Raw genomic sequence first — 24,948 nt, forward strand, 5'->3', positions numbered from 1 at the left:
TCTGGGGACCCAAGTAGATAGTAATCTCTCCTTTGATAATCACATTGTCAAAGTGGTTAGAAAATCCTTCTATGTGGCCCATCTAATCACAAAAGGGTTTGCATCCAGATCAAAAGAGGTCATTGTGCCCCTCTACACATCAGTCATCAGACCCATCATAGACTACAATGCTCCATTTGGGATGCACCTTACAAGACACCTGCAACAGCTGGAAAGGCTACAGATGTATCTCACCAAGAGGATCACTGGCCTCAAACAGATGCCCTATGCAGCTCGACTGAAGAAACTCCAGCTGTACTCGGTTGCATACCGCCTACTTAGAGGTGATCTCTGCCTGACATACAAGGCCATGTCCAACCCAGAATTGATGGACATGATCAACCTAAAGAAAACCATATCCCCTCAAGCCACATGCTCTAGGGATCTAAACCTCACCACAACAATAAATAGGACATGCTGGAGGGATAGATTCCTGTCCCAGAAACTTCCCATGCTCTGGAACAAGATTCCAATCTACATTAGGCAGAGCTCCTTACTAACACACTTCAAGAGAAACCTTGACGACTGGATGGGAAACAGGAAGTTTACCCCTGGGATCACTTCAGTGGCTCTGCCAGACAGAGGCACAGGGAACTAATCTAAGGGGGCGGCAAAAGCCAACACATTCCAGCTAGGCTTATAGATGCCTTTGGGCATATTGCCTAGTACCTACTTATGAACCTATGACTGAGACCAAACTCTTGGGGGTGGTGCTCTTCACTGCACAAATACTTCCTCTTTGTGCAACTAGGTACTGTACAAATTTCAGATATAGTTTTATATGGAAAATTTCAATTCTGTCTGTTTGCCTATGCACAGAGAACTGCTAGCCACCAATGTGTGATAAGTAGCTTCTCACAAACTAACCAGATTAACAGAGATAGAAAAAAAAACTGACTAAATAAAGCAAATATCCATCTGACCTATCAAGCAGTCTCACTTGAAGACTTCCTTAGTGATCCTCAACTCAGACAGACCTGGCCACCTTCTACACCTACTAGAAAAACAGTCCCAGGACTAAAACCACACTACAGTTAGCCCAAAGTTAAGTCAAAACAGGACAACCCAATAACTTGGCTAGAAACACACACTTTAAAATGAGTGCAATACAGAAAAACAGACAGCAAGGTTGGTGAAAAGCAGGGCCCTTTACAGTGATAAATGGGTAGATAAATAGAATAAATAATTCTGAAATGCAGCAACAATATTTTTAAATATCTTATAAACATGCAAAACATCAAAGTACTTATTTTTGCTAGGAATGCACTGGATACAAGCCAAGTGTTTGTGAACTCTATGATAATGAACCAAGAACTGTTCAAACACAACAAATTTATACAGTCAGGATTATTAGACCACATTTGCTGAAGACTGAAAAGCTTGGTGTACTTCGTATCCATCTTTGTTTTTCATTTGTTTAATACATGCCTGAAACGCCATCTGCTTACGGCCTCCTATTAACTTCCTTTTTGGTTTGTTCAATACATGCCTGAAACCCCATCTGCGTACGACCTCCTCTTACCTTCCTTTTTGGTTTGTTTAATACATGCCTGAAACCCCATCTGCTTACGGCCTCCTATTACCTTCCTTTTTGGTTTGTTTAGTACATGCCTGAAACCCCATCTGCGTACGACCTCCTCTTACCTTCCTTTTTGGTTTGTTTAATACATGCTTGAAACCCCATCTGCTTACAACCTCCTCTTACCTTCCTTTTTGGTTTGTTTAATACATGCCTGAAACCCCATCTGCATACGACCTCCTCTTACCTTCCTTTTTCGTTTGTTTAATACATGCCTGAAACCCCATCTGCTTACAACCTCCTCTTACCTTCCTTTTTGGTTTGTTTAATACATGCCTGAAACCCCATCTGCGTACGACCTCCTCTTACCTTCCTTTTTGGTTTGTTTAATACATGTCTGAAACCCCATCTGCTTACAACCTCCTCTTACCTTCCTTTTTGGTTTGTTTAATACATGCCTGAAACCCCATCTGCGTACGACCTCCTCTTACCTTCCTTTTTGGTATGTTTAATACATGCCTGAAACCCCATCTGCTTACAACCTCCTCTTACCTTCCTTTTTGGTTTGTTTAATACATGCCTGAAACCCCATCTGCGTACGACCTCCTCGTACCTTCCTTTTTGGTATGTTTAATACATGCCTGAAACCCCATCTGCGTACGACCTCCTCTTACCTTCCTTTTTTGGTTTGTTTAATACATGCCTGAAACCCCATCTGCGTACGACCTCCTCTTACCTTCCTTTTTGGTTTGTTTAATACATGCCTGAAACCCCATCTGCTTACAACCTCCTCTTACCTTCCTTTTTGGTTTGTTTAATACATGCCTGAAACCCCATCTGCGTACGACCTCCTCTTACCTTCCTTTTTGGTATGTTTATTACGTGCCTGAAACCCCATCTGCTTACAACCTCCTCTTACCTTCCTTTTTGGTATGTTTAATACATGCCTGCTGTTACTCATTGGTTATGTTAGTTAACACTCCTTGCCACATGCCTCCAGATCAAACCTTGCTATATAACTGTCACCACTTTTCTTTTATTTATTTGTTATTATCACCACATCCACATCTCCACCAGAACTATAAGCATACAGTGCATTTCCTCTAAGCATACATGTACTTTACTGGTGAAATGGTTTTACTTGTACATCAATCTCTGTTTAAGTATACATGCTACTATATTAGGTACTTGCATTTAGTTATACCACAGTCATAGGCATTCATTTATATGGCCACATCAAAATGCTTATTATTTAATTTCCTTTTGTTTTCACTTTATTTTTTTAACTGGCAAGTACCATGGTATATCCAAATTCGTTTCTCATTCCTTTCAGTTTATACAATGGCTTTTTATTGCAGCTTCACTGTAGACTTAAGCACTTATCACAACTAAATGATTGGTGCACTTAACCAGGCTGAGTCTCACTACAGCTTTGTCTAGCTGTTTTTTAATTCACTATAGTTCACTGAAAAATATCCCTAATTTTTTTACACCTGTACCTATGGCATAGCCACAAGTTCTGCCTTTGCCTCTTACTTATCATACTGCTACTATTTATCCACCAAGGACAAGCTCAGTAGGGGGTTCTTTCCTCACAAACTCACGACTGTACCTCCTCACTCATCAGTAACCTCACAGGTCATGAGAAAACTAAGACACTGATTTTATTCCCAAAGTGTGGGATTGGGGTTTGGCATAAGTTACAAGGTACAGGGATTTTTTCTCAGTTTTGGTCACTATCTGGTTACAGTTATTAGCTAGGTATATAAGAACATTCATACTGATTTGCCTAAAATTTATCTTTGAACTTAAAGTTTCATAGGTATATATTAAGCTAATGTCCACCAGGGCCTTTATAAGCCTTTCCATGCAACCCAACCCAATTGCATTCTTGTCAGGTACATGCCCAAGGGAGTATTGTGTTCAATGATGGGTCTGCTAAGAGATGATTAGATTGATAATATAACTTCCTTCGACTTGGATGCCATCGACTTACTCAGAAGTTTGCCAATCTAGAACGATTTTCTTACTTCTGTGGCTATACGACGGTATACATATGACCAGGTTTGCATATGTTCTCAGATCTCTAACTACTGGTTTAACTTTTACAGCTGCTTTATTAGTGAAGTCATTTACCTGGCAAGACATTTCCCCAAATGCAGTTCTTTGCATTGAGTTTTAAGAAATGGCTTCGGTACCAGTCATTTGTCTGTGTTAGACCCTCATGCAGAATATTAGTGTCATGGAGGGAATTTATGATAGCTCCCAATTTGCAGTCATCTGTGAACTTGGTGAGCCAGATACCCTTGACATTAGCCTAGACCTCTGAGAAGTAGATGGCAAACTGGAGTGGGCCCAGCACATAGCCTTGTGGTACTCCACTGGTAACCTACTTCTTGGTGGACGTGGTCTCACCAATCCTGACTTCTTGTGTCTTATCTTTGAGCCACCTGGCAATCCATTGAGTTGTGTAGGGATGTATAGCTAGTTCAGTGAGTTTCTCCACAAAACTGGAGTGGGATATTGTGTTGAACACCTTAGCCTTGTCTAGTTAGGCTGTATGCAGCATTTTCACTCCATCCATTGGCTTGGCTACTTTCTCAAAAAAGTCTACAGGCATGACTTTCATTTGACAAAAAGCAAACTGGGATGGGTCCAGTGTCTGTATGTTGCCAATGTCTTTGTTGACCATTTCCATGTTAATTTGTTCCATGGTTTTGCATATTTAATTAGTCAGACTAGATTTGATTGGACTACATCTGGTAACAGTACAGTTGTTGTATTGTGCGTATTTCTCTTGTCTACAGACCCCTTTCAGCCATAACATAGCACAATCATAAATACAAAATTAGAAAGATCATATTAATGCTGTGAATAACAAACATTTAGATATACAAGATTACAGTAACAGTATACAGTGTCAAAGTTTAAAATATGTAGCAATCTATTTTTAAGAATCATATTTTAATTTAAATTGAGTTATTTTTAACTATATATATATATATATATATATATATATATATATATATATATATATATATATATGTGTGTGTGTGTGTGTGTGTATATATATATATATATATATATATATATATATATATAATATCTGTGTGTGTGTGTGTGTGTGCGTGTTTATTTATTTATTTAACATTTGTTGATCAGATTAGTCCCATTGAGCCAAAACCCTTTTTCAGCGCAAGCCCAGGGAGAAAAGCTCCACAATTACAAAGATTAACTACAAAGCCATGTATTAAAACAAGTATAAAAGCAAGTATAAAAGCAAGCACTGTTACATCAAAAATGAAAAGTGAGGTTACATAACCTGTAGTAACTGATTAAGAACCCTGGAGAGCATATACATTTCAAACATCATTCAAAACAAGGTGTACAATCTTTTCTGTGCATTTGACTTGAGTTAAAAAGTAAGATGTGTGTGTGTGTGTGTGTGTGTGTGTGTGTGTATATATATATATATATATATATATATATATATATATATATATATATATATGGATCTACTTCACATAGTCGACATTTCAGAATGTCGAAGACCATATGATCGACATTTGAAATGTCGACCATGGAATAAAAAAAAATAACAAAAACTTACCTTCATGCTGCTAGCAGGAGGGCTCTGTCCCCCTGCATCCCCCGGAACTTAAATATATCAACTCCGAGATCTCACTACAGTATGGAAGATTGAAATCTTTCCCTTCCGTACTGTACGGAGATGCCGGTTCTGCATGATTGACATTTCGAATGTCGATCATATGGTCTCGGCCATATGATCTTTGACATTCTGAAATGTCGACCATGTGAAAGGGGCCCATATAAATGCATGTTAAGTAAATGAACAGCTAACACATTTTTGCAAAAAAGTAAGCTTCCAGTCATTTTTGCAGTATTATGCTGAAAATGATGATTTAGAAACATAAAAAAAATGCTTTCACTTTTTTGCTGAATTGTGTTACACGATGTAACCAACACAAAAAATAAGGCTTATATATTGCATTTGTTGAATGCCAGACAATATGCAATCTTCAACAGCCAAACAGAACCAGTCCTAATATTCTTAAAAATTTGTAATGTCAATTGTTTAAAAATGTCTGTGTATCTGTCGATAAAATATAACCTTTATTCCCTACTATGACTAGTTAAAGATATCCCTTATGCAGCAACTGTAGTGGGTAGCAAGAACAGTAAGTCAGTCACTCACAATGATTACTTATCCCACCCACAAATGTTGGGTTTGCTTAGTTACTGATGGCATCAGCTAGATGCCATGAACCCTCTAGTAAAGAATTTATTCTGGACTGCATCTTGATATAGTCGATAGCGACTATAATTTACATTGGACACCATATCAGGTTGTATCAGAAGTTGTACTCCTACCTTTGGTTTTTGAAAGAAATTCAAAGCACACAAGGTCCTTGCACAGCACCATATCCTATATTGTGTCTTCTGCACAACACACACATTAGTCACCACTAAAATGAATTCTTCCTCTAGATGATGAAATCATTTATTTCAACCAGTTTGCTATTGTTATCATAAAAACTCATACCCTCTACCACAGTTCTTTAAGTGAAAACTACCTCACTTCTTTTACTCAGATCAGATGTCAGACTAGGTGAGACACAAAGTGGTACGTTATGGAAAACATGTCATCATTTAATCAGAAATGAGTCTCTATTGTAACATTTTTCATGATGGCATTGCAGAGAGAGAGAGAGAAATGGACACCAGCAGCATGCTACTAGCTTCATCAGAATGTGCTTCTATCTATACAGCAGTTACAGGTTTCCAGACCTCATCATCAACATTCTGCATGTTAACTTACATGGCTAATTGGAACTCTCATTTTGTCACAGTTATATAACTTACATAAATGCAGTGGTACCACAAAATTTGGATATATTATATACACCACAATTTAGCATGAATTCATTTATTTAGTTAATTATCTTTGTTTTAATTATTGGGTTGTCCACCAGCACTGGGACCTTTGCAACCAAGGTATAAAGTCTGCAACATATGAAAACTGCAGACATTTGCTAGTAATTAACATAGCTTGTATATAAACACCTTAAATACAAAAAAGTACAAGGTGATTAATACAAACAGGATACAATGTAACAATTTCTGATGGATTTCAAATCATTCATTGTTCATTGATTGCTTTATACAGTCAGGTCTTAGCATTGCATGGTACATTTTTTATTTCTTGTGTTAGAAATAGGTTCATAGGTTCATAGGAGGTTACTAGGCTAATTGCGCTAAGGCCTTTACAAGTCTAGCCATGTAAAAACCATGATTACTCTAGTTAACCAGAGTTAGATGGTCATTATTTGCAGAGTGATGCTATGATTGACTCCAAGTGCCCCTGTCCATGAGGGCCATAGGTGCCACCCCCTGGTGTGAATTTGCGGTTTGCCATCCAATTGTCAAGGTTGCGCTTAAATAGAAATTCTATGTACACCATTGTAATAGGGATATGAAAGAGGTTCATTGGAAGATGGAAGTATATTTTGAAGGGTGTGATGCTAAGATGCAACATTTGAGGTGTTAGCATACAGGCAAATACCACTGTGCTTTATAATGTACGCTGCATGTTTTGAAAAGCAGACATATGAGCAGACAAACGTCTGAAAAGGAAAGTAGGCACTGATATGATTTGAAGCTATTTACAATGCATACATATTAACAATTAAAGTGATTAGAAATTAATTTTCAGGAAAATAGTTTATCATCATAGATACTTCATAGATCAATGTTAGGCTGATTATCAGGAGAATCATAAATAACCTAGCCAGAATATCGCTAATCAGAGAGATCTCCTTTCCGAGTCTCTTCTCACTTCTCAAAATTCACTGAAGATTTACTCACTTTAGAAACTAATGTATATATTGTGCATTACACTTTTCTTGGTTGTACATTACACTGTGCTTGTTCACTGAAATGTATATACATATTTTGTTCTATGTAGTTAGTCCAAACTGCTCTGTTATTGCTTATATTTCTGTATTTTTTTTTTTTTTGTGAAATGTTTTGTATTTTACCCCAGCTTAGCCTGAAATTGGTCAATATTTTTCATTATACAATGACCCCCCCATTAATATTCAAAAAAGTGCATGCTGATTGGTCAGCGTGCACGTTGTAAATCAGAGTTATAGTAATGGAAAAAGGTCCGGTCGCCCGGACTTTTTCAATTACTATAACTCGTTTTTTTTTTTTACAGCAACGGAGAACGCAAGATCTCCATTGCTTCACACTGTGTCACTATGTTAAATGAGTTTAATATAGCGAGACAGCTTTAAAAAAAGCAACAGGGATTCTCTGTTGCTTTTTTTAAAGATGTCTTGCTATGTTAAACCCATTTAACATAGCAAAACAGTTTGTAAAAAGCAACGGAGATCTTGCTTTCTCCGTTGCTTTTGCCCACAGCTCTGATGTACTGCATAGGCATATGCATGCACAATACATCAGGACTGCCGCAGAATACCAGACAGCTGTGGAAGGGCAGTAAGGAGGCATTATACAATGCCATTATTTAAGAAAAGTAATTTTTTTTTTCTTAAATAATGTCATTGTATAATAGCAATAACCCACTTCTGGGTGTGGGTAATGCTGGATTTACCCACAGTTGGCTTTGTTTGGCCACTCGGGCTACGCCCTCATGACCAAACCACACCAACCGTGGGTAAATCCAGCATTACCCACACCCAGGCGTGGGTTATTGCTATAGTATACAACCCCGGTAAACAACCATAAATACATAAATAAATTACAGCACCACCATTTATCTGTAATGGTCCTTACCTCTTAGATATTCTGAAATAGGAATGGTCCTGCCTACATGCTAGTTTTAATTGGCCAATCCCTGTTATGGAAGGTAACATATGTTAAGGAATTGCCCCCTATTAGGGTTACTAAAGCAACCAGTTATTTTCTAATGAGCGGGGCTTATCTTTCTTTTCACTTCCTCTAGTGGTGACTGATTTTGACCAATAAAGTCAGTATAAAGGGTTTTAATTTTTATCTAATTTGTTTGTTGACTGAAGAAGTTGATTTCAAATCAGCCTGTATCACAAATAGTTGACACATAGTTAATGATGCTACTTTATAGTTAGCTTGAATTGCTTCCCTTTACTTCAGATATTGTAACCATCTAAAAACTAGACTTGGAAAAATTGCCTGTAATTATTTCAGATCCTTAATATATCTGTCTGTAAGTCCAACACAAAAAAATCACTGATAAAAAGAATACTCTTGACTATCTAAATAAACCAAGTCATAGTGAAGTTATCTTTTCTCAAATCTAATTATTGCAAACGTGAGAGAAAGAATTTACCCATATGTTTGTAGACAGACATACAGACTACTATCCACCATACCATAATTTCTAAATCCCCTCAATCCCAGACTTTGAATGAGGCATTGTTCTTTCTATGTGCCTTCTTCTAAAAAGAAATTGCATGATACGTCTATTGAGGTACATCCCAAAGAGTGCATTGTATTCTATGACTGATCTGATCAGTGCAGTGTATAAGGAGGCAATAACTTATTTAGATCTGGACTATAATCCTTTTCTGATCAGCTGTGCTGAGTGGAAGAACTTCTTAGCCCCTACAGGGAAGATGATGAGTGGGAATTATCAGTCCCATGTTCCTAGGGGTCTAATGAATTTGCTATTTTGAAGTGGGGTGCTATATATGCTATAAGCTGGAGAGAGGGGTGTCTATTGAACATGATGATATTGCACATTGTTTGCACTTAATCTGAGCCTGTAATTTATGCACTGGGTAGGTATAAGTGTAAACGCATGCTTCAGGGCCTGAGCACCAGAGGGGAACTTGAGAATATCACCCAGCACACAGTCATGTACAGACTTGGTTAACAAGAAGTTCTGGTTTGAAAACTGGTTGCTTAGCAGTTGTAACCTTAATTGGCATGCATGCTCTTATTATTTGTTTTAAACTTGGCCAATCTCTGGCTGCTACCACTTTTTATACATAGTTTCAACACTTCAAACTTGCTTTGGAATCTTTCTACTGTATTTGACTTAGAAAAAGTGCCATGTCAGCTGGGAAGTGACTGTGGTAAGTTTTGCATGTGAAGCTGGTGCAGTTGATATCCCCCTGGTGAGAGAAAGGGCTGCTGTTGTTCTTTCTGGGCTTGAATTATTACTGAATACTTAAGAAACCATTGTGCTCTTGTTATCCATTTTATAAAGGTGTATTTGAGGATGGTTTTGCTCTATTGTCCTGAGCCCTGACACATACCTTGAAGTCTTGCTACTAGCGCTGTTTTGGAAAACAGCCCACAACATATTTGAAGTGCTATTCATAGCACTGTGTATTTGTAGAGTATACAAGCTACTAACAGAGCTCTCAGTGAACACAAGCACAAGCTCTGTCAGTGCAGAAATCATATCAGACTATTTCCAGGTCATTCTGGAACAACCGCTTCAGACCTCCTCCTTAAGATGCTGAGATGCAACCTCTCCAGTGAATATGTTGCACAAGCCTGGAGTACACATTTTACAGTGCCCCTTAAGAAGAAATGTCTGACCATATACCTTGGCAGCTGCAGAACTACTAGATTCACAACCATCATTTGCAAAGTGACTCAATGTATCATAACAGAGTTCATAAACAGACAATATGGAAGTTATAAACCCTAGACCTAAACCAATTTGGCTTTGTTAAAGACTGATCTTGATTATTAATTCTAGCTGATTTCCTTAAAAGTATCAATGAAGTGCTTACTGAGGGTAACTCCATGCACACAGATTACCTTCATTTAGCTAATGTCTTTCACACTATATCCTTCTCTAACATCACTGTCAAACTTAATATAAATCTCAATGGAACCCAATAAATTACCAGTCGGCTTATTGACATAACTCTCTATATTAGTGGTAGTGCACAGTTCTCCAAAAGACTTGTCCCCAATAGTGTACACAATATCTCTTTTCTGAGACCACTTCTATTTGGAATTTGCTTCTCAGATGTCAAAACACAAACAAAAGGCTTTTGGATGAGGTGCTGTTTGGATGTTCCTTCAGAAGACATTTGTGACTTCCAAGCTGGCATAACTTGGATAATCATGGCCTTGCAGCATCATGGCCTAAAGTTCAGCACCATAAGGAATATTATCATACAGTCTGGAAAAAAGTAACTGTTGCACAACTACGACATAAATGTCCCCTACCCTTAAAATAGACATGAGTATTAGAGACCTAGGAATCTTTCTGGATAATGACCTCTCCTTTAACTAACATGCATTGAGTGTCATTATGAAAACCTCACCCAGCAGATTGAGAAGGACATTTCAACTCATTCCAAAGAGGTCATAATTTTCCTCCACACATCTCTTGTCAGCTCCATACCACAATATAATGTGCCTTTCAGCATATGGCTGTCCAAAAACAACTTGAAAAAACTAAATGGTTCATCACCAAAACACATATTGAGATTCAGCTCCATAAATTACACTCTGGTTTTCAAAGTCCTGCCATACATTACACTCTGGTTTTGAAAATCCTGCCATACAAACTCATATATGTAGATCTGTGATTGGCCTATAAAGCTATAAATGACCCCGTTTTGCTTAATCAAATTCATATCCATAAGACCAGAAATAACTCAAATAACAGCATCAAAGGAACCCAAATCTACATTGCAACATACGTAAGACTTGTTTCCATGACACGTCTCTCCAAAGGAATCTCCCACTTCTGAAAAAAAGAAAACTTCCTTTTGTAAAGCAAACTGACTTCAAATCTAACTTAGATGAATGGATAGAAAACCACAAAAGAAAAAAAACACAGACCTAGCTTTGCAAAATATTATGGAAAGCAGCAGGAAGTACATGTGCCAGGGGGATTGCAGTGGCTAGGTTCAAAATGCTGTAAAACCTAATAGCAACACATGAGGCTGTGCACAACATTCTTCCTAAGTTTTGAACACTCTCTCTCTCTTTATACTTGATACAGTCCTATTGACCATGTGAATTACACTGGTAATCATAAGACTTAATCTATTCCACAAATTAGCAAAGATCTTAAGTTCCTAGTAATAAAATCAACCTATAATTATTAGGAACAGCTTATTGTATCCTGTTTTGGAAACATTAAGACTGTTGGATAATTGTATAATACCAAATGAAACTTTTGATGAAAACTTCTGCATAATGTTCTCACAATATCAGCACAAGCAAATCTTTGCAATGTCTACAAGAATCTGGTATCAAGCCATGAAACCAAAGCTCTGACAAGGGTGAAAGTTTTCATCTCTTGTTTCAACTTAATAAACTGTGCTTTAAACAAACAATCTCAACTTGAAGCTTTTTTTTTCTTGCTTTTAATAAGAATGCAAGGTGATTTTTGACATGAGTCGTATAGAAGTAGTGACAGTGGCCATTTTAGTAGTTTGTGTGCCAATAACTAGAGGAGTTGTTCTTGAAAAACTAGTTTTCCCTTTTTGTTGATTTGTTATTCCTTAAGGAAAGTGTGTATTGCCATAAGGGCTGGAAATTTTGGTTTGCGTTGAGTACACACACACACACACACATATATATATATATATATATATATATATATATATATATATATATATATATATATATATATATATATATATATATATATGTACCTCAATAGCTAGATATAGCTAGATATAGAGAGAGATATAGATATAGATAGATTTCCAATTTTAGACACCTATTCCCCTATTAAGAGCTTTTGCATATTCCCTAAATATGATGTTGTTGATTTCATAAGGATTTATGTTTTCCCATCTCAATATTGATTCAAACGTTGTTGCAGTTTTGTTGCTTTCTCCTTTGTGCTTTTTGCCAAGCATTTGGAGAAGATACCAATTCCCCTACCACTCACAGTAACACATCATTCCCAACTCTCTTAAAAAATCACTTAATGTATCATTTTCAGTATCTTTTTGGTTTATTGGAGTTTTGCATGAATGCAGCACTTTAATGATCAGTGTTGTATATAGTTTCTGCCCCTTCAGCTTTTCTTTAATAGGAACTATGCACTTGCCTGGATATTTCCTATCAGGCTTCACTTCACGAGATACAGTCTCTTGAAATGTGATTTTAATTTAAAGTGACCACTATATGACAAATATCAACCAAACAAATTTGAAAGCCTGACCAAACCTGCTGAATCTAGGTTTTGTTTTTCATATTTTACTGTAATTCTTAAGAATTAGTACACAAAGACAAAATATTCCCTTCATCCTCACACCAAAAGGTTGTAGCAAACCAACTAAAAATTGGAGGAAGCCACGATGTACTGGAATGGCATTTCCATCCTTCCCTATTTTGTGGAATATTTGCAATACTCAGTAGAAATAGTAAGAAGATGTAAATGAGAGTATGTCACAGTTTTACATTTTCTTATTAGGCTATTGAACTTTAAAGATCTTTAGAAGTGTAGCGACGCATTCCCATGAAGCTTTTTTAGCCCATGGAATTTAAATATTACTAACCCAAAGCAGGGAGAACAAATATGTTACTCCTTTAAATAACGGGCAAGGGTGCTACTCCAGGTATGACTTTGTGTTTTCCTATCCATTCATCCAGATTACCTTTGAATAGAGCAAGAAAAGTACATTAGCTTATGTGGAGTGCAAGTCAATTTCTAAGAAGTCAAATTCATTTCTATCCCTCCAGTGTGTTCCATTTGTTTTACAGATGTGCTTTAGATTTGAGAGGACAGGATCTGTTAAGGTTCTGTTTTCAAGCGAGAGATCCCTCCTCAGGAATCTATATGATACAAAGAATAGGGGCATGGCTTTGAGATGATCAGTGCAGTTTTTATGATTTAGAACCTTGATTTAGCTGGAGAGAAAACTTTGTGGGCATTCAAATTGTGTCAGTTGTTTGGACAGATACATGCCAAAAGAGGCATTGTACTCAATTACCTGTATAATAAGTACCAAATACATAATAATAATCACATTTCTTGAACTGGACACCATACTAGTGTACTAGCTTTTGATAGCAATTAATCGAAAAACATAGCATTTATTGTATTTTCTGTTCTATCTGTTAAAAAAACTTGAAAAAAAACAAAAAAATACTCTTGTTTTCCATACTTTCCTAATAGTTTGTTCCAGTGATCAGATTTTGCTGATCCCTGGGTTTTGTCTTGGTTCCTGTGCTTCTCCATTTTCCTTGTTTGGTCAGGGGGAGGTTTCTTTACTCACCAGTGAGAGTGGGGAGTACTGAGCTGCCTGTTTGTCCTCAGTGGAGTGGTTTAAGGCAGTAACTTGTAGTTTATTGGCCATTTTGGGTCATTTCCTGTCTTTTCCAGCCCCCTGCTATAAAGCACGCTTTGGCGGGCTTTTCTGGCTGTAGAGAACTCAGCACAGCTCCTCGTGGTATCCAGCAGAGTTCCTAGAGCAGCAGAGACCAGAAAAGACAAACTTTCCAGATTCTAAGTATTTTTTTCTGCATTTTCGACTTTTTGTGCCTTTCGACGACTATTTCTGCCTGTTTTATTGAGTTATTACCTGTTTTTACTGTTTTTAATAGCTTGAATTGTTTGTTGCACTTCCTAGTTTAAGTTTTGCTTAAAAGTTAAACTACAGGCTAATACACTCAAGTGTACTAGCTTTTGATAGCAATTAATCGAAAAACATAGCATTTATTGTATTTTCTGTTCTATCTGTTAAAAAAACTTGAAAAAAAAAAAAATACTCTTGTTTTCCATACTTTCCTAATAGTTTGTTCCAGTGATCAGATTTTGCTGATCCCTGGGCTTTGTCTTGGTTCCTGTGCTTCTCCATTTTCCTTGTTTGGTCAGGGGGAAGTTTCTTTACTCACCAGTGAGAGTGGGGAGTACTGAGCTGCCTGTTTGTCCTCAGAGGAGTGGGTTAAGGCAGTAACTTGTAGTTTATTGGCCATTTTGGGTCATTTCCTGTCTTTTCCAGCAGCGGCGGTTAATCAAGGTTAAACTATTCGGGCTACCTAAAGTCCACTCTTCAATTTTTCCCTTAGAACAGCTTTCCTTGAACTGTACTGCTGATCAAACCAGCCTATTCTATATCTAAAAAGTTCAGCTCTACTTGATTCGTAAGTAGACTATTCTCTATCTGTAAAGCCTAGCATTTGCTCCTAAAGTACTTTTTACTTGGATATAGCACTTTTATTATACATAGTACCCCACCAGCCTAAAACCCTTTTTTCGATCACCCACATCCCCCGAAGTCTTTTCAAACTCATCTACATAAAGTTTTTTGTCTATTCCTTCTAGCATGTCGAGGGATCAGTTGCTAGTGTCCTCTCCTGCTCAGCTGGTAAATCTGGGAATATTGAGGCAATGTTACAATTGCCTCATGTACACAGACAACCCTCTCCTTCTCCCACAAAACACAAATACATGCAAGAGATGCAACTATATAGCCAAACTGGAGGCTGAGCTCTCTCAACATAGGACTGGCAAGACCAGACAGGAGGAGAAGGTAACCACACACACCACAAACCCAGTCTCACATAGTACTATCACAACTTCAAATCATACACATAAACACACGAAGACATACTCGGAGGCTCTGATCAAAAATCTACCAAAACAGCAGAGGCCACCAAAGCAGGCAACCAAACAACTGCCACCACAGGACACAACACATGCAACACATAGACCACAAAGTCAGTGTGCCAAACAGTCACAGCCCTTAAGGCCAAACACAATGCCAGACACACTCGTCATAGGTGACTCCATAGTCAGACACACTGACGTCCCGCTCACCAGACTGAGTAAGGAGAAGGTCACAGTAAGCTGCCTGTCAGGCGCTAGAATCCACCACATAACGCAAGCACTCAGGTCTCTCAACAGCAGGTACAAGTATGACTCAGTCATTGTCCATGCTGGTGTGAATGACCTGAGACGTACCTCCCTGGACTAGATGAAAATAGACATAGAGGAGCTCTCTGATTATGTAGCCCAGGCATGTATGACCCTAACCTTGAGCAGTATCCTACCTTCACTAAGAATGATGCCACAATACAGAGACAAGATGGTCAGCTTTAATAATTGGCTTAAACTCTGGTGTCATTCAAAGGAGATTCAATGTCTGTCTGCCTGGGATGACATGCTGGACAAGCCACGCTGCTTCACAAGGGACGGCTTGCACCTGTCACCCCTGGGCTTCCGGATATTGGCAAAGGCTCTTGCCACCCCCATAGTGCCTTTTTTAGGCAAGGCTCAAATTCTAAACCTACCACCCTAGAACACAAAAAAGGAAAAAAAAAACTAAGGGTAATGCTGCTCAATGCCAGAAGTCTAAACCTCAAGATGCACACACTCGAAGCCCTTCTCAGTATGGAGAACATCGATGTCTGTGCTGTGACTGAAACCTGGTTCAAGGCTCCTGAGAGCACCCCGGCACTATCAGGTTTTACCTCATATCATGCGTTCCAGCCCCAAAATCCGGACAACACCAAGAAAGGAGGGCGGGTGTCCATATTCATCAAGGACACCCTCACCTCAAGGTTGGTGGCAACACACGATGCATCAGAGACCATCCAGGTGCAATTAACCATAGGCAAGACTGCTCTGCAATTTGTAGCATGTTACAGGCCACCCTCTCAAACTCAGGAACCTCACACAGCTTTCCTGAAAACACTGGAGGGGATAAATGTATCTCCAAACACCATCATACTAGGTGATTTCAACTATCCGAATATAGACTGGGATCACTACTCAAGCCCCAACACTATAGCCCAAAGGTTCCTGGAGTTCATAAACTCAAATGCCATGGAACAACTAGTCACCATCCCCACAAGAGGAGAAAACATACTAGATCTCATCATCACGAACATGGGATCACAATGTTCAACACCGGAAGTATACCCCTCATTGGTGAGATCAGATCATAAACTAATCTCACTGGAAGTCCACATCCCGCCCCCGCCCCCACCCCAGATAAAAAAGACCACAGTGAAGAACTTCTCAAAAGCTGACTTCACACTTCTAAAGACTAGTGTGGTCTCTTTCAAGGCCCCCGAGCCTGCGGAAACCATTACTCAAGCCGCTGAATCACTTACAAATGCCTTCTACCAGCACCTCCAGGACTGCATGGATCAGGCAATCCCAAACAAAACAAAGACTCTTTGTACCAAAGGCAAGCGTCCAGTCTGGTGGACCCCAGCCATAAACAAGCTCTACAAAAAAAGGAGGAAGCTACTACAAGATAGAGCAAAATCCTTAAAAGGGAAGACACCCTTGATCATTATAAGTAAAAAGCTAAGATCTCTCATAAAATCATCCAAGACAAATTTTGAGAGAAAAGTCGCTAAGGACTCAAAAGATAATCATAAGGCCTTTTTTAGCTATGTTAGAAACCTGGGAGGAAACTCCCAGATATGCTCAGAATTAGTTCAAAATGATGTAAAAATCACTGAACCTACAGACATTGCCAACATACTGGCTGACAGGTTCAGTGAAAATCCCCCCCTCCCCCCCAAAAGGAGCGATATCGATACCAGAGGATTGTAGCCCCCCAAACATCTCAAACGCTCAGGTGAGAACTGCTCCCTCCAAGGCGAAAAGCACAGCATCCATGGGACCAGATGGTGGCCCCGGTTGTGTGCTCCACAAACTCAATGAGGAATTAAACCCGCAGTTAGGGCAGCTGTTTAATCTTAGCCTCACCTCAGGATACGTACCCAAGGAGTTGCATACGGCAACTGTGGTCCCACTTCACAAAGGCGGTGCCTCCACCGACCCTGGAAATTACCATCCCATCAGCTTGACAAGCCTGGTCTGCAAAGCTATGGAGAGGATCATAATGGAACTCATAAATAAAGACATAGGGGAATTGCAGACATTGGATCCAACCCAGTCTGGCTTTGTCAAAGGCAGATCATGCCTTTTAAACTTGGTTGACTTTTTTGAAACAGTCACCAAGGCCATTGATGAGGGCAAGGCAGTCCACACAGCCTACCTTGACCTGGCAAAGGCTTTCGACACAATACCCCACTCAGGTATCATTGAAAAACTCACCAGCTTAAATGTAAACCCATACGTCACAAGATGGGTTGCAAACTGGCTAAGTGACAGAACCAACAGGGTCAGAGTTGCTGGCGCCATGTCAGACTCAAAGCCTGTCACAAGTGGTGTCCCACAGGGCTCAGTCCTGGGCCCACTCTTGTTCGGCATCTACTTTTCAGAAGTACAAGCAAACACAGGAGGATTATGGCTGACAAAGTTTGCAGATGACTGCAAACTGGGCACCATAGTCGAAAACACATCTGACACAGATATCCTTCAGAAGGGTCTTATAGAAATGAATAACTGGTGCCAGAGCCATGGCCTAAAGTTAAACGCCAAAAAATGCATAGTCATACCCTTCGGGAAAAACAAGGTTACCCCTAGCTACCATATAGGTGGCAATCCACTAAGCACAGAAGAGGTTATCAGGGATCTGGGGACCCAGGTTGACAGTAAACTTTCATTTGACACTCACGTTGCCAAAGTAGTTAGGAAGACCTTCTACATTGCCCACCTGATCATGAAGGGATTCACATCCAGATCAAGGGAGGTCATCGTTCCCCTGTACTCATCACTCATCAGACCAATGATTGAGTACAATGCCCCATACGGAATGTATCTGACCCGACACCTGCAGCAATTGGAAAGGCCCCAAAAGTTCCTCACCAAAAGGATAAAGGGTCTCAAAAATATGTCTTATGCTGCCCGACTGAAGGAACTCCAGCTCTATTCAGTCGCTTACCGTCTGCTCAGAGGTGACCTGTGCCTGACATACAAGGCCATGTCCAACCTGGAATTAATGAACATGCTTCACCTCAAAAAATCTAAATCCATCAGAACTACAAGGGCAAGAGACTTAAACCTTAACATGGTTATTAATAGGACGTGCTGGAGGGACAGATTCATCACCCAGAGACTCCCTATGCTGTGGAACAAAATCCCGGTACATGTGAGGCAGAGCACCTCGCTGGCTTTGTTCAAGAGAAATCTTGACCAATGGATGGGAGATCGCAGGTATACCCCAGGGATTACCTCAGTGTCACTGCTTGACAGAGGCACAGCAAAATAATGGGCATAGTATCCTTCAAACTAAAGGGGTGGCGAAAGCCACAAAACTCTGGGCTAGGCTTATAAATGCCCTTGGGCAGATAGCCTAGTATGAACCTATGAACCTATGAGCCATTACTAATAATAAAGTCACGATGAAAACCATCTTCCCTACAATAGTGGATACATCATGACTGAAGGACAGTTCATTATCTAAATAGGTTCACCAGTTTTTTAATTACTGGATCAATTTTCAGGGATGTGGTCAAAATATGATAATTGCAGCAGACATCATGCTTACTGAAGGATACTATTATATATTTTATTTTTGGCATTTAGTTTTTTTCTGCTTTTGACACCAGCAATTTGTATGGGATAGGCCCTTTTGGAGGATCTTGGTGTCCCTTGGAGAGTTAATAATGACACCTAGCTTATAATCATTAGCAAACTCAGCCAGCTGGAAACCTTTAATACTGGCTATGACCTTTGAGAAGTAAATGCCAAAAAGGAGTGGCTCAAGGACCAAGCCCTCTGGTAAAACATTGTTAGCAGTTCTTTTAGGGGAGATGGAGCTGCTCAACTTAATTTTCTGGGTTCTATTTATGAGCCAGTTTGCTATTCATTCTGTTACACAGGGACTGACATTTAGCAGGGATAGTTTATTAACATTTCCTGAGTGTTGAATGGTACTGAATGCCTTAGTGAGATCTAGATATGCAGTGTGTACTGATTTTCCCTCATCCATTCCTTCAGTAACCTTCTCAAAGAAGTCAACCAGGTTGAGTAGGCAAGATCTGCCCCTGACATAATTATAATGATAACTGCATTATCTTGGATTAAGGGTTTGTAGAATGACTACATCCTCGAATACTAATTCCATAATGATCTTTTCCATAGCTTTACAGATGAGGCTCATCAGATGTATAGGTCTATAATTACTAAGGTCAGTTGATGCACCACCCATGTGTGGGGAGATGACTGTTGCTGTCATCCCTTCATCTAGCATATAGCCTGTTTGCAGGCTGATATTAAATAATCTCTTTTGGGTATTTGACAGATCCTGTTTCAGAGTAAGCAGGAGGCATCTTGGTATGTTATCTGGCCCTATACAAGCAGTGTTCTAAGCCTTTGAAAGTGCCTTGAGGACTTTTTACTTGGGAGATTTGGTGGGGGCGGGGGCAGTATAGATGGAAGTATGTGATCTGGGAATACTAGGGGGTGAGGGGAAGGAAGTTTTTGCAGAATTTATCTACTAGTACATTGGTTATATCCTCTGAGTCTGAGTAGGTAGCATTTAATTGTAGCTTTCTACAGTACTGAACATTGTTTTTTGAGGTTTTAACATAGTTAAATACGTCTTTGTGGTTGTCTTTGATTGGAGGCTGTTGTTTACCTCATATCTAGCTTTGCTTCGTTTGATCAGGGGCTAGAGTTCCCAGCTATGTTTAGCAAGATCATTTTTAGTATATTGGGAGTTGCATTCATTTTTATGTGCAATTATTTTTTTCTTCTATTGCTGAGCCCGTTTATGTTTGGGTTCCACAATGGGGGGTTGTTTTTAAAATCTAGCATTGCATTTACATTGGAGGGGATAAATGTCTCTATAAAGTTATTTACATGAGATTAGAATTTGACAGTAAGGGATTCAGCATACACTTAGGGTCATTGGGTTGGAAGAGGATATTGCATTTAAACAGGTCATCACTCTGTTTACATAGATGATCTCTGAATACTGACTTATTGGTTGGTGCTTCTGGCTTCAGTCTTATAGTGAATGTGACAGACTTATGGTCAGATTTGACTAGGGAGGCAGTTACAACTTGTATAGAACAGCGACCGCTATTGAGTCAATAGAATGTAAGAATAGAGAATAATAGCATAACATACAAGTTGCAAGAAAACACATTTTCAAGTCATTCAGTGATGCAAAATAAAAAACTATCCCTGATTTTGTGGAATGCCCCTATTCAAACCTATCATTTATGCTCTTTAGCTTATAAAATTCTTGACTTTGTTGGTATCAATCAGTCAATACTATCAGCCATTATAGTTTCATACTTCTTATTAGTCAGAAATTGCATGCAGATGCAAAACTTGTTCTTCTATTAACTTTTTTTAAATAAATTAGAGTAACACTTGAAATATGTCCTTCAATTTGAGACTTTGTCCATCCATTATGTTTGGCTTTATCCAGACTTATAACTCTTCCATTAGCATAGCCAAAAGCAGACAAGCCATTACCTGTAGCCCACAGCAAATAATCGCCTAGTCTAGAACAGCATTATCCTGAAGAGCACTAAAGCCAAATGGACACATTTTACAGCATCTTGCAAATTGTCTGCCTGCAACTTCTTAAACCCAGGAAAATGGCCTTATTTTAATATGCAGACATTAAGTAAAACTGTAATATTCAGTCATCCAGAAGTGAAACTTCTTAATATTTAACCATGAACTCCTTATTCCAGTGAAGGATTGGTTATCACTCCAGTCTCATGTGAGCATCTGCAGTCTGATGCTGCTCTTCAAACCACTTTGGTTTGTTGAGATCTTTAAGGTTAAAAATTCAATAATATCAACATAATCAACTTTTATTCTTGTCAAAGGTTTGAACCTATTACTCAACTCAGAAGGAACAGGAAATAGCAGATGTTTCCCTTTGGGTTATCATCTGCTTATCCCTTCTCCTGCTGCACTGTTGATGTGATAGAAACAGGTCAGTCTCCTCATTTCCTTTCTAGCATAGCATGAACAGTGGGATAAACATTTCTAGAAAATTAAATGATAGAATGGTCTGCATGTATCCCTGTTAAGCATTTTAATTTTGGCTAATACATTGTCCTCCCCATAGTGCTTTTTTTGGCATTGTCATCCTGCTATACCATCCAACATAGCTAAACCAACCTAGAAAATTCTAAAGGTGACACTACTCAATGCCATGAGTCTTAACAAAAAAACTCCACTCCCTGCCAGTTCTCTTCAGCCTGAAGAATGTAGATCTATATGCAGTTAATAAGACACATTTAAAGAAATGCAGAGTAATCTAGCAGTGCCCGACTATAAAGCCTAACACACACTTTGGCCTACTACTGCACAGAAAGAGAAAAAAATGTAGAACTGTCTCAATTTACATAAAAACTTATCACACCAAGTTTTGTCAAACAGTATGGGACACTATGCCTCTTCTAAGTACAACTCACTATAAGCAAAACACCATATTATATTCTTGTCAACTGTATGTCCACCCTTAAAATCCAGGAAATACATACCACTTGCTTAAATGACCTCAAGCTACTCACCATTTAACCCAACAGCATAAGCAGGGATGATGTCAATTATCTGACTATAGACTGGGAATTATATGTAACCTCAGACTTGCAGGATCAAAGATTCCTGGACTTTATCAACAAGAATGCCCTGGATCAACTAGTCTGTATGTCCACTTGGGGGCACAAACATCCTTGTCTTAGTCCTCACCAACATGGTGGAACATTGCATTCCTCTAAGAGTAATGTCCTCAGTGATCAGTATGGACCATAAAGCTCTTGACTTTGAAAAAAAATAAAACCTGGGACACCAGGTAACCCTGATATTTCTAGTAATGATTCCAAGATTAATGTCCCTCTTTTAAGTGCCACCCTGACAAAATTTTCAAGCTACCATAAACCTAGGTGCAGTTGTTCAGAAAAATCCTCTACATTCATGTATATAGCTGCACAGAGGCAGTGGTACCTACCCAAAATAAACAAAGCACTAGCTCTAAAAACAAGTCACCCTGGTGGAATTCCAACATCAAAAGGTTGTATAACAAGAGGAAGAACATCATGGGCAAAAAGAAAAACTATAAAAAGCAGCCCCTGCACATGAGGCAATTGCACGGCTTGAACCAGAATATAAAAAACAGAAAAATAAGCCAGCAAACTGTGATCCCTAAACCAATGTAGATAGTTTATTGCATGTAAGCAAAAGAAATAAATCGGTTTTGGCTAAATTTGTTACATAGCCTTCCTCAGTGTTGACAACATTGAGGAAGGCTATATAACAAATTTAGTCGAAACCGGTATGTTTATTTCTTTTGCTGACATGCAATAAACTATGTACATTGGTTTCAGCATTGCAGTTTGCTGGCTTATTTTTCTGTTTTTCAAAAATAAAAACTGCAATGCTGAGCAAGTAAGGGCCCCCTCATCAAACTAAATAAACAACTCAGAGCACTAATTAAGTCTACCAAAGCTAAATTTGAGGTAAACGTAGTCTCCCAAGTGAAGGGACATCCACAAGGCATTCTTCAGCTATGTACAAAACCTTAAAGGCAATACACAACAATCCATCTACCCTCTACCCCTTTTCCCATTTCTGCACATGGGGTCAGGGTATCACTTCAGCAGTGACAATCATCTCAAGCCAAGGTTTACACCACCAGATGGCTAGTCCTGCCATGGTAATTCATTGTACCACTCACACACACACTCTCACCTATGGCCAGTATAGAGTGCCAAGTTACCAGCTGCATGTCTTTGGAATGTGGGAGAGGAAACCCAAATGACTGCAGGGAGGTCATGCAGACTCCACACAGAAGGCACCCCAGCCAAGAACAGAACTGAAGAACCGTTTGCTGTGAGGTAACAATGCTATGGGCTGCAACACTGCAGCCACCTGAAAGGTAATAAACAACAATATGCCAAACTAATTGTAAAGGGATCCAGCTATACTGAGCCAGAAAATACAGCAAATCCACTGCCAAAACTTCAGCTCCAATTTTACCCCCTCCCTAGACACCTCTCAATAAATATCTCCAGCACTAACTCCCCCAGCTATCACTAGGAAGCAGATCCTATAATCTTTTTCCATAGCTAAAAACACTGCAACAGTAGGATCTGATAACATCCCAATATACCTCCTTAATAACATGAGACATGATCTATCAGGCCAACTAGAAGCACTATTCAATTGGAGACTTCCCAACAGGCTTTTTTTTTTGTTTTCGCAACAAATGAATGGGGGACTACAATTGTTATCTCTCTGCACAGGGATGGGCCATCCTCGGACTTGGGAAACTGCTTACAGGCCTGACTAGTCTTTTATCTAAGGCCATGGAAGAATAATCATGGACATGATTAACAATGCTATAGGAAACCTTTAGCTATTGGATCCAACCCAGTTTGATTTCATCAAGGGCAGGTAATGCATACTCAGCCTCGTGGGTTTCTGTGAGAAGGTCACCAAAGCAATGTTCAAGGACATAATGGTGCATACTAACTTCCTTGATTTAGCCAAACCATTTGACACAATACCCCTCTAGGGCATTGTAGACAAGCTCAGAAAACTGGATGTAAAACCCTGGATTTCCAGTTGGCTCATAGATAAAACAGAAAAAGTTAGGTTAGGTGAGTCTACCTGCATCAAAAGACTAGTCACTAGCAAAGTGTCCTAGGGCTCAGTGCTGGGTCCGCTCCTTTTTGGCGACTACCTTTCTGAAGTCAAGGCAAAGTCCGACCTCTTGCTGAGCAAGTTAGTTGACAATGTCAAACTAGGTGTAGTCATAGTATCCCCCAAAAGACACAAACATCCTCCAAAAAGGCCTGAGACAGTCTAATAATTGGTGTCAAAGTCACGGTCTAAATTTCAATGACAAAAAAATACATGATAATATATTTCAGAAAGATGATCATACTTGAAAATTACTGCATTGAAAATACACCCCCTAACAGCTGAACCTGTGTTCAGGGGTTTGTGAGTGTGTGTAGACAATGGTTTGGCCTTTGACTATTATGTGACTACAGTATCATGGAAATTATTTTGTGTTGCACAACTTATAAGCAAGGGTATGGCATCTAGGTCCAAAAATGTCATTATTCTGTTGTACTTAGCTCTCATCAGACTAATCAGTGAGTACATTGTCCCCTTCGGTATGCACCTGTCTAGGCATATGTAACAAATGGATCATCCCCAGAGGTTCCTCACAAAAAAAAAAAAAGTACATGGTAAAGAAAACACTGTTGACCACCTCAAAGCTTTACCCTTGTAAGTGATCTCCTACAGACCCTGAGAGTCCATATATGCCTAGCCTTTAAAGCAGCCTCTGATCCAGCTGTTATGAACCTGTTGCACATCTGTAAAGCAAATAGTATCAGAAACACCCGATCTAGTGACCTGAACCTTGTCTGCAACATAAATAAGACCTATTGGAGGGACAGGAGTGTGTCTCAGAGACTACCCCTTCTGTGAAACAGGTTTCCCATCCATGTGAAGCAGATGTTCTCCCTGCATGTATTAATGTCCAGCTGGGAACAGTGGATGGGTAGTCATACATTTACCTGTGGTCTGC

Source organism: Protopterus annectens, chromosome 3.part1 (assembly GCF_019279795.1).
Source record: "Protopterus annectens isolate FY-2018-M chromosome 3.part1, PAN1.0, whole genome shotgun sequence".
NCBI classification, from domain to species: domain Eukaryota; kingdom Metazoa; phylum Chordata; order Ceratodontiformes; family Protopteridae; genus Protopterus; species Protopterus annectens.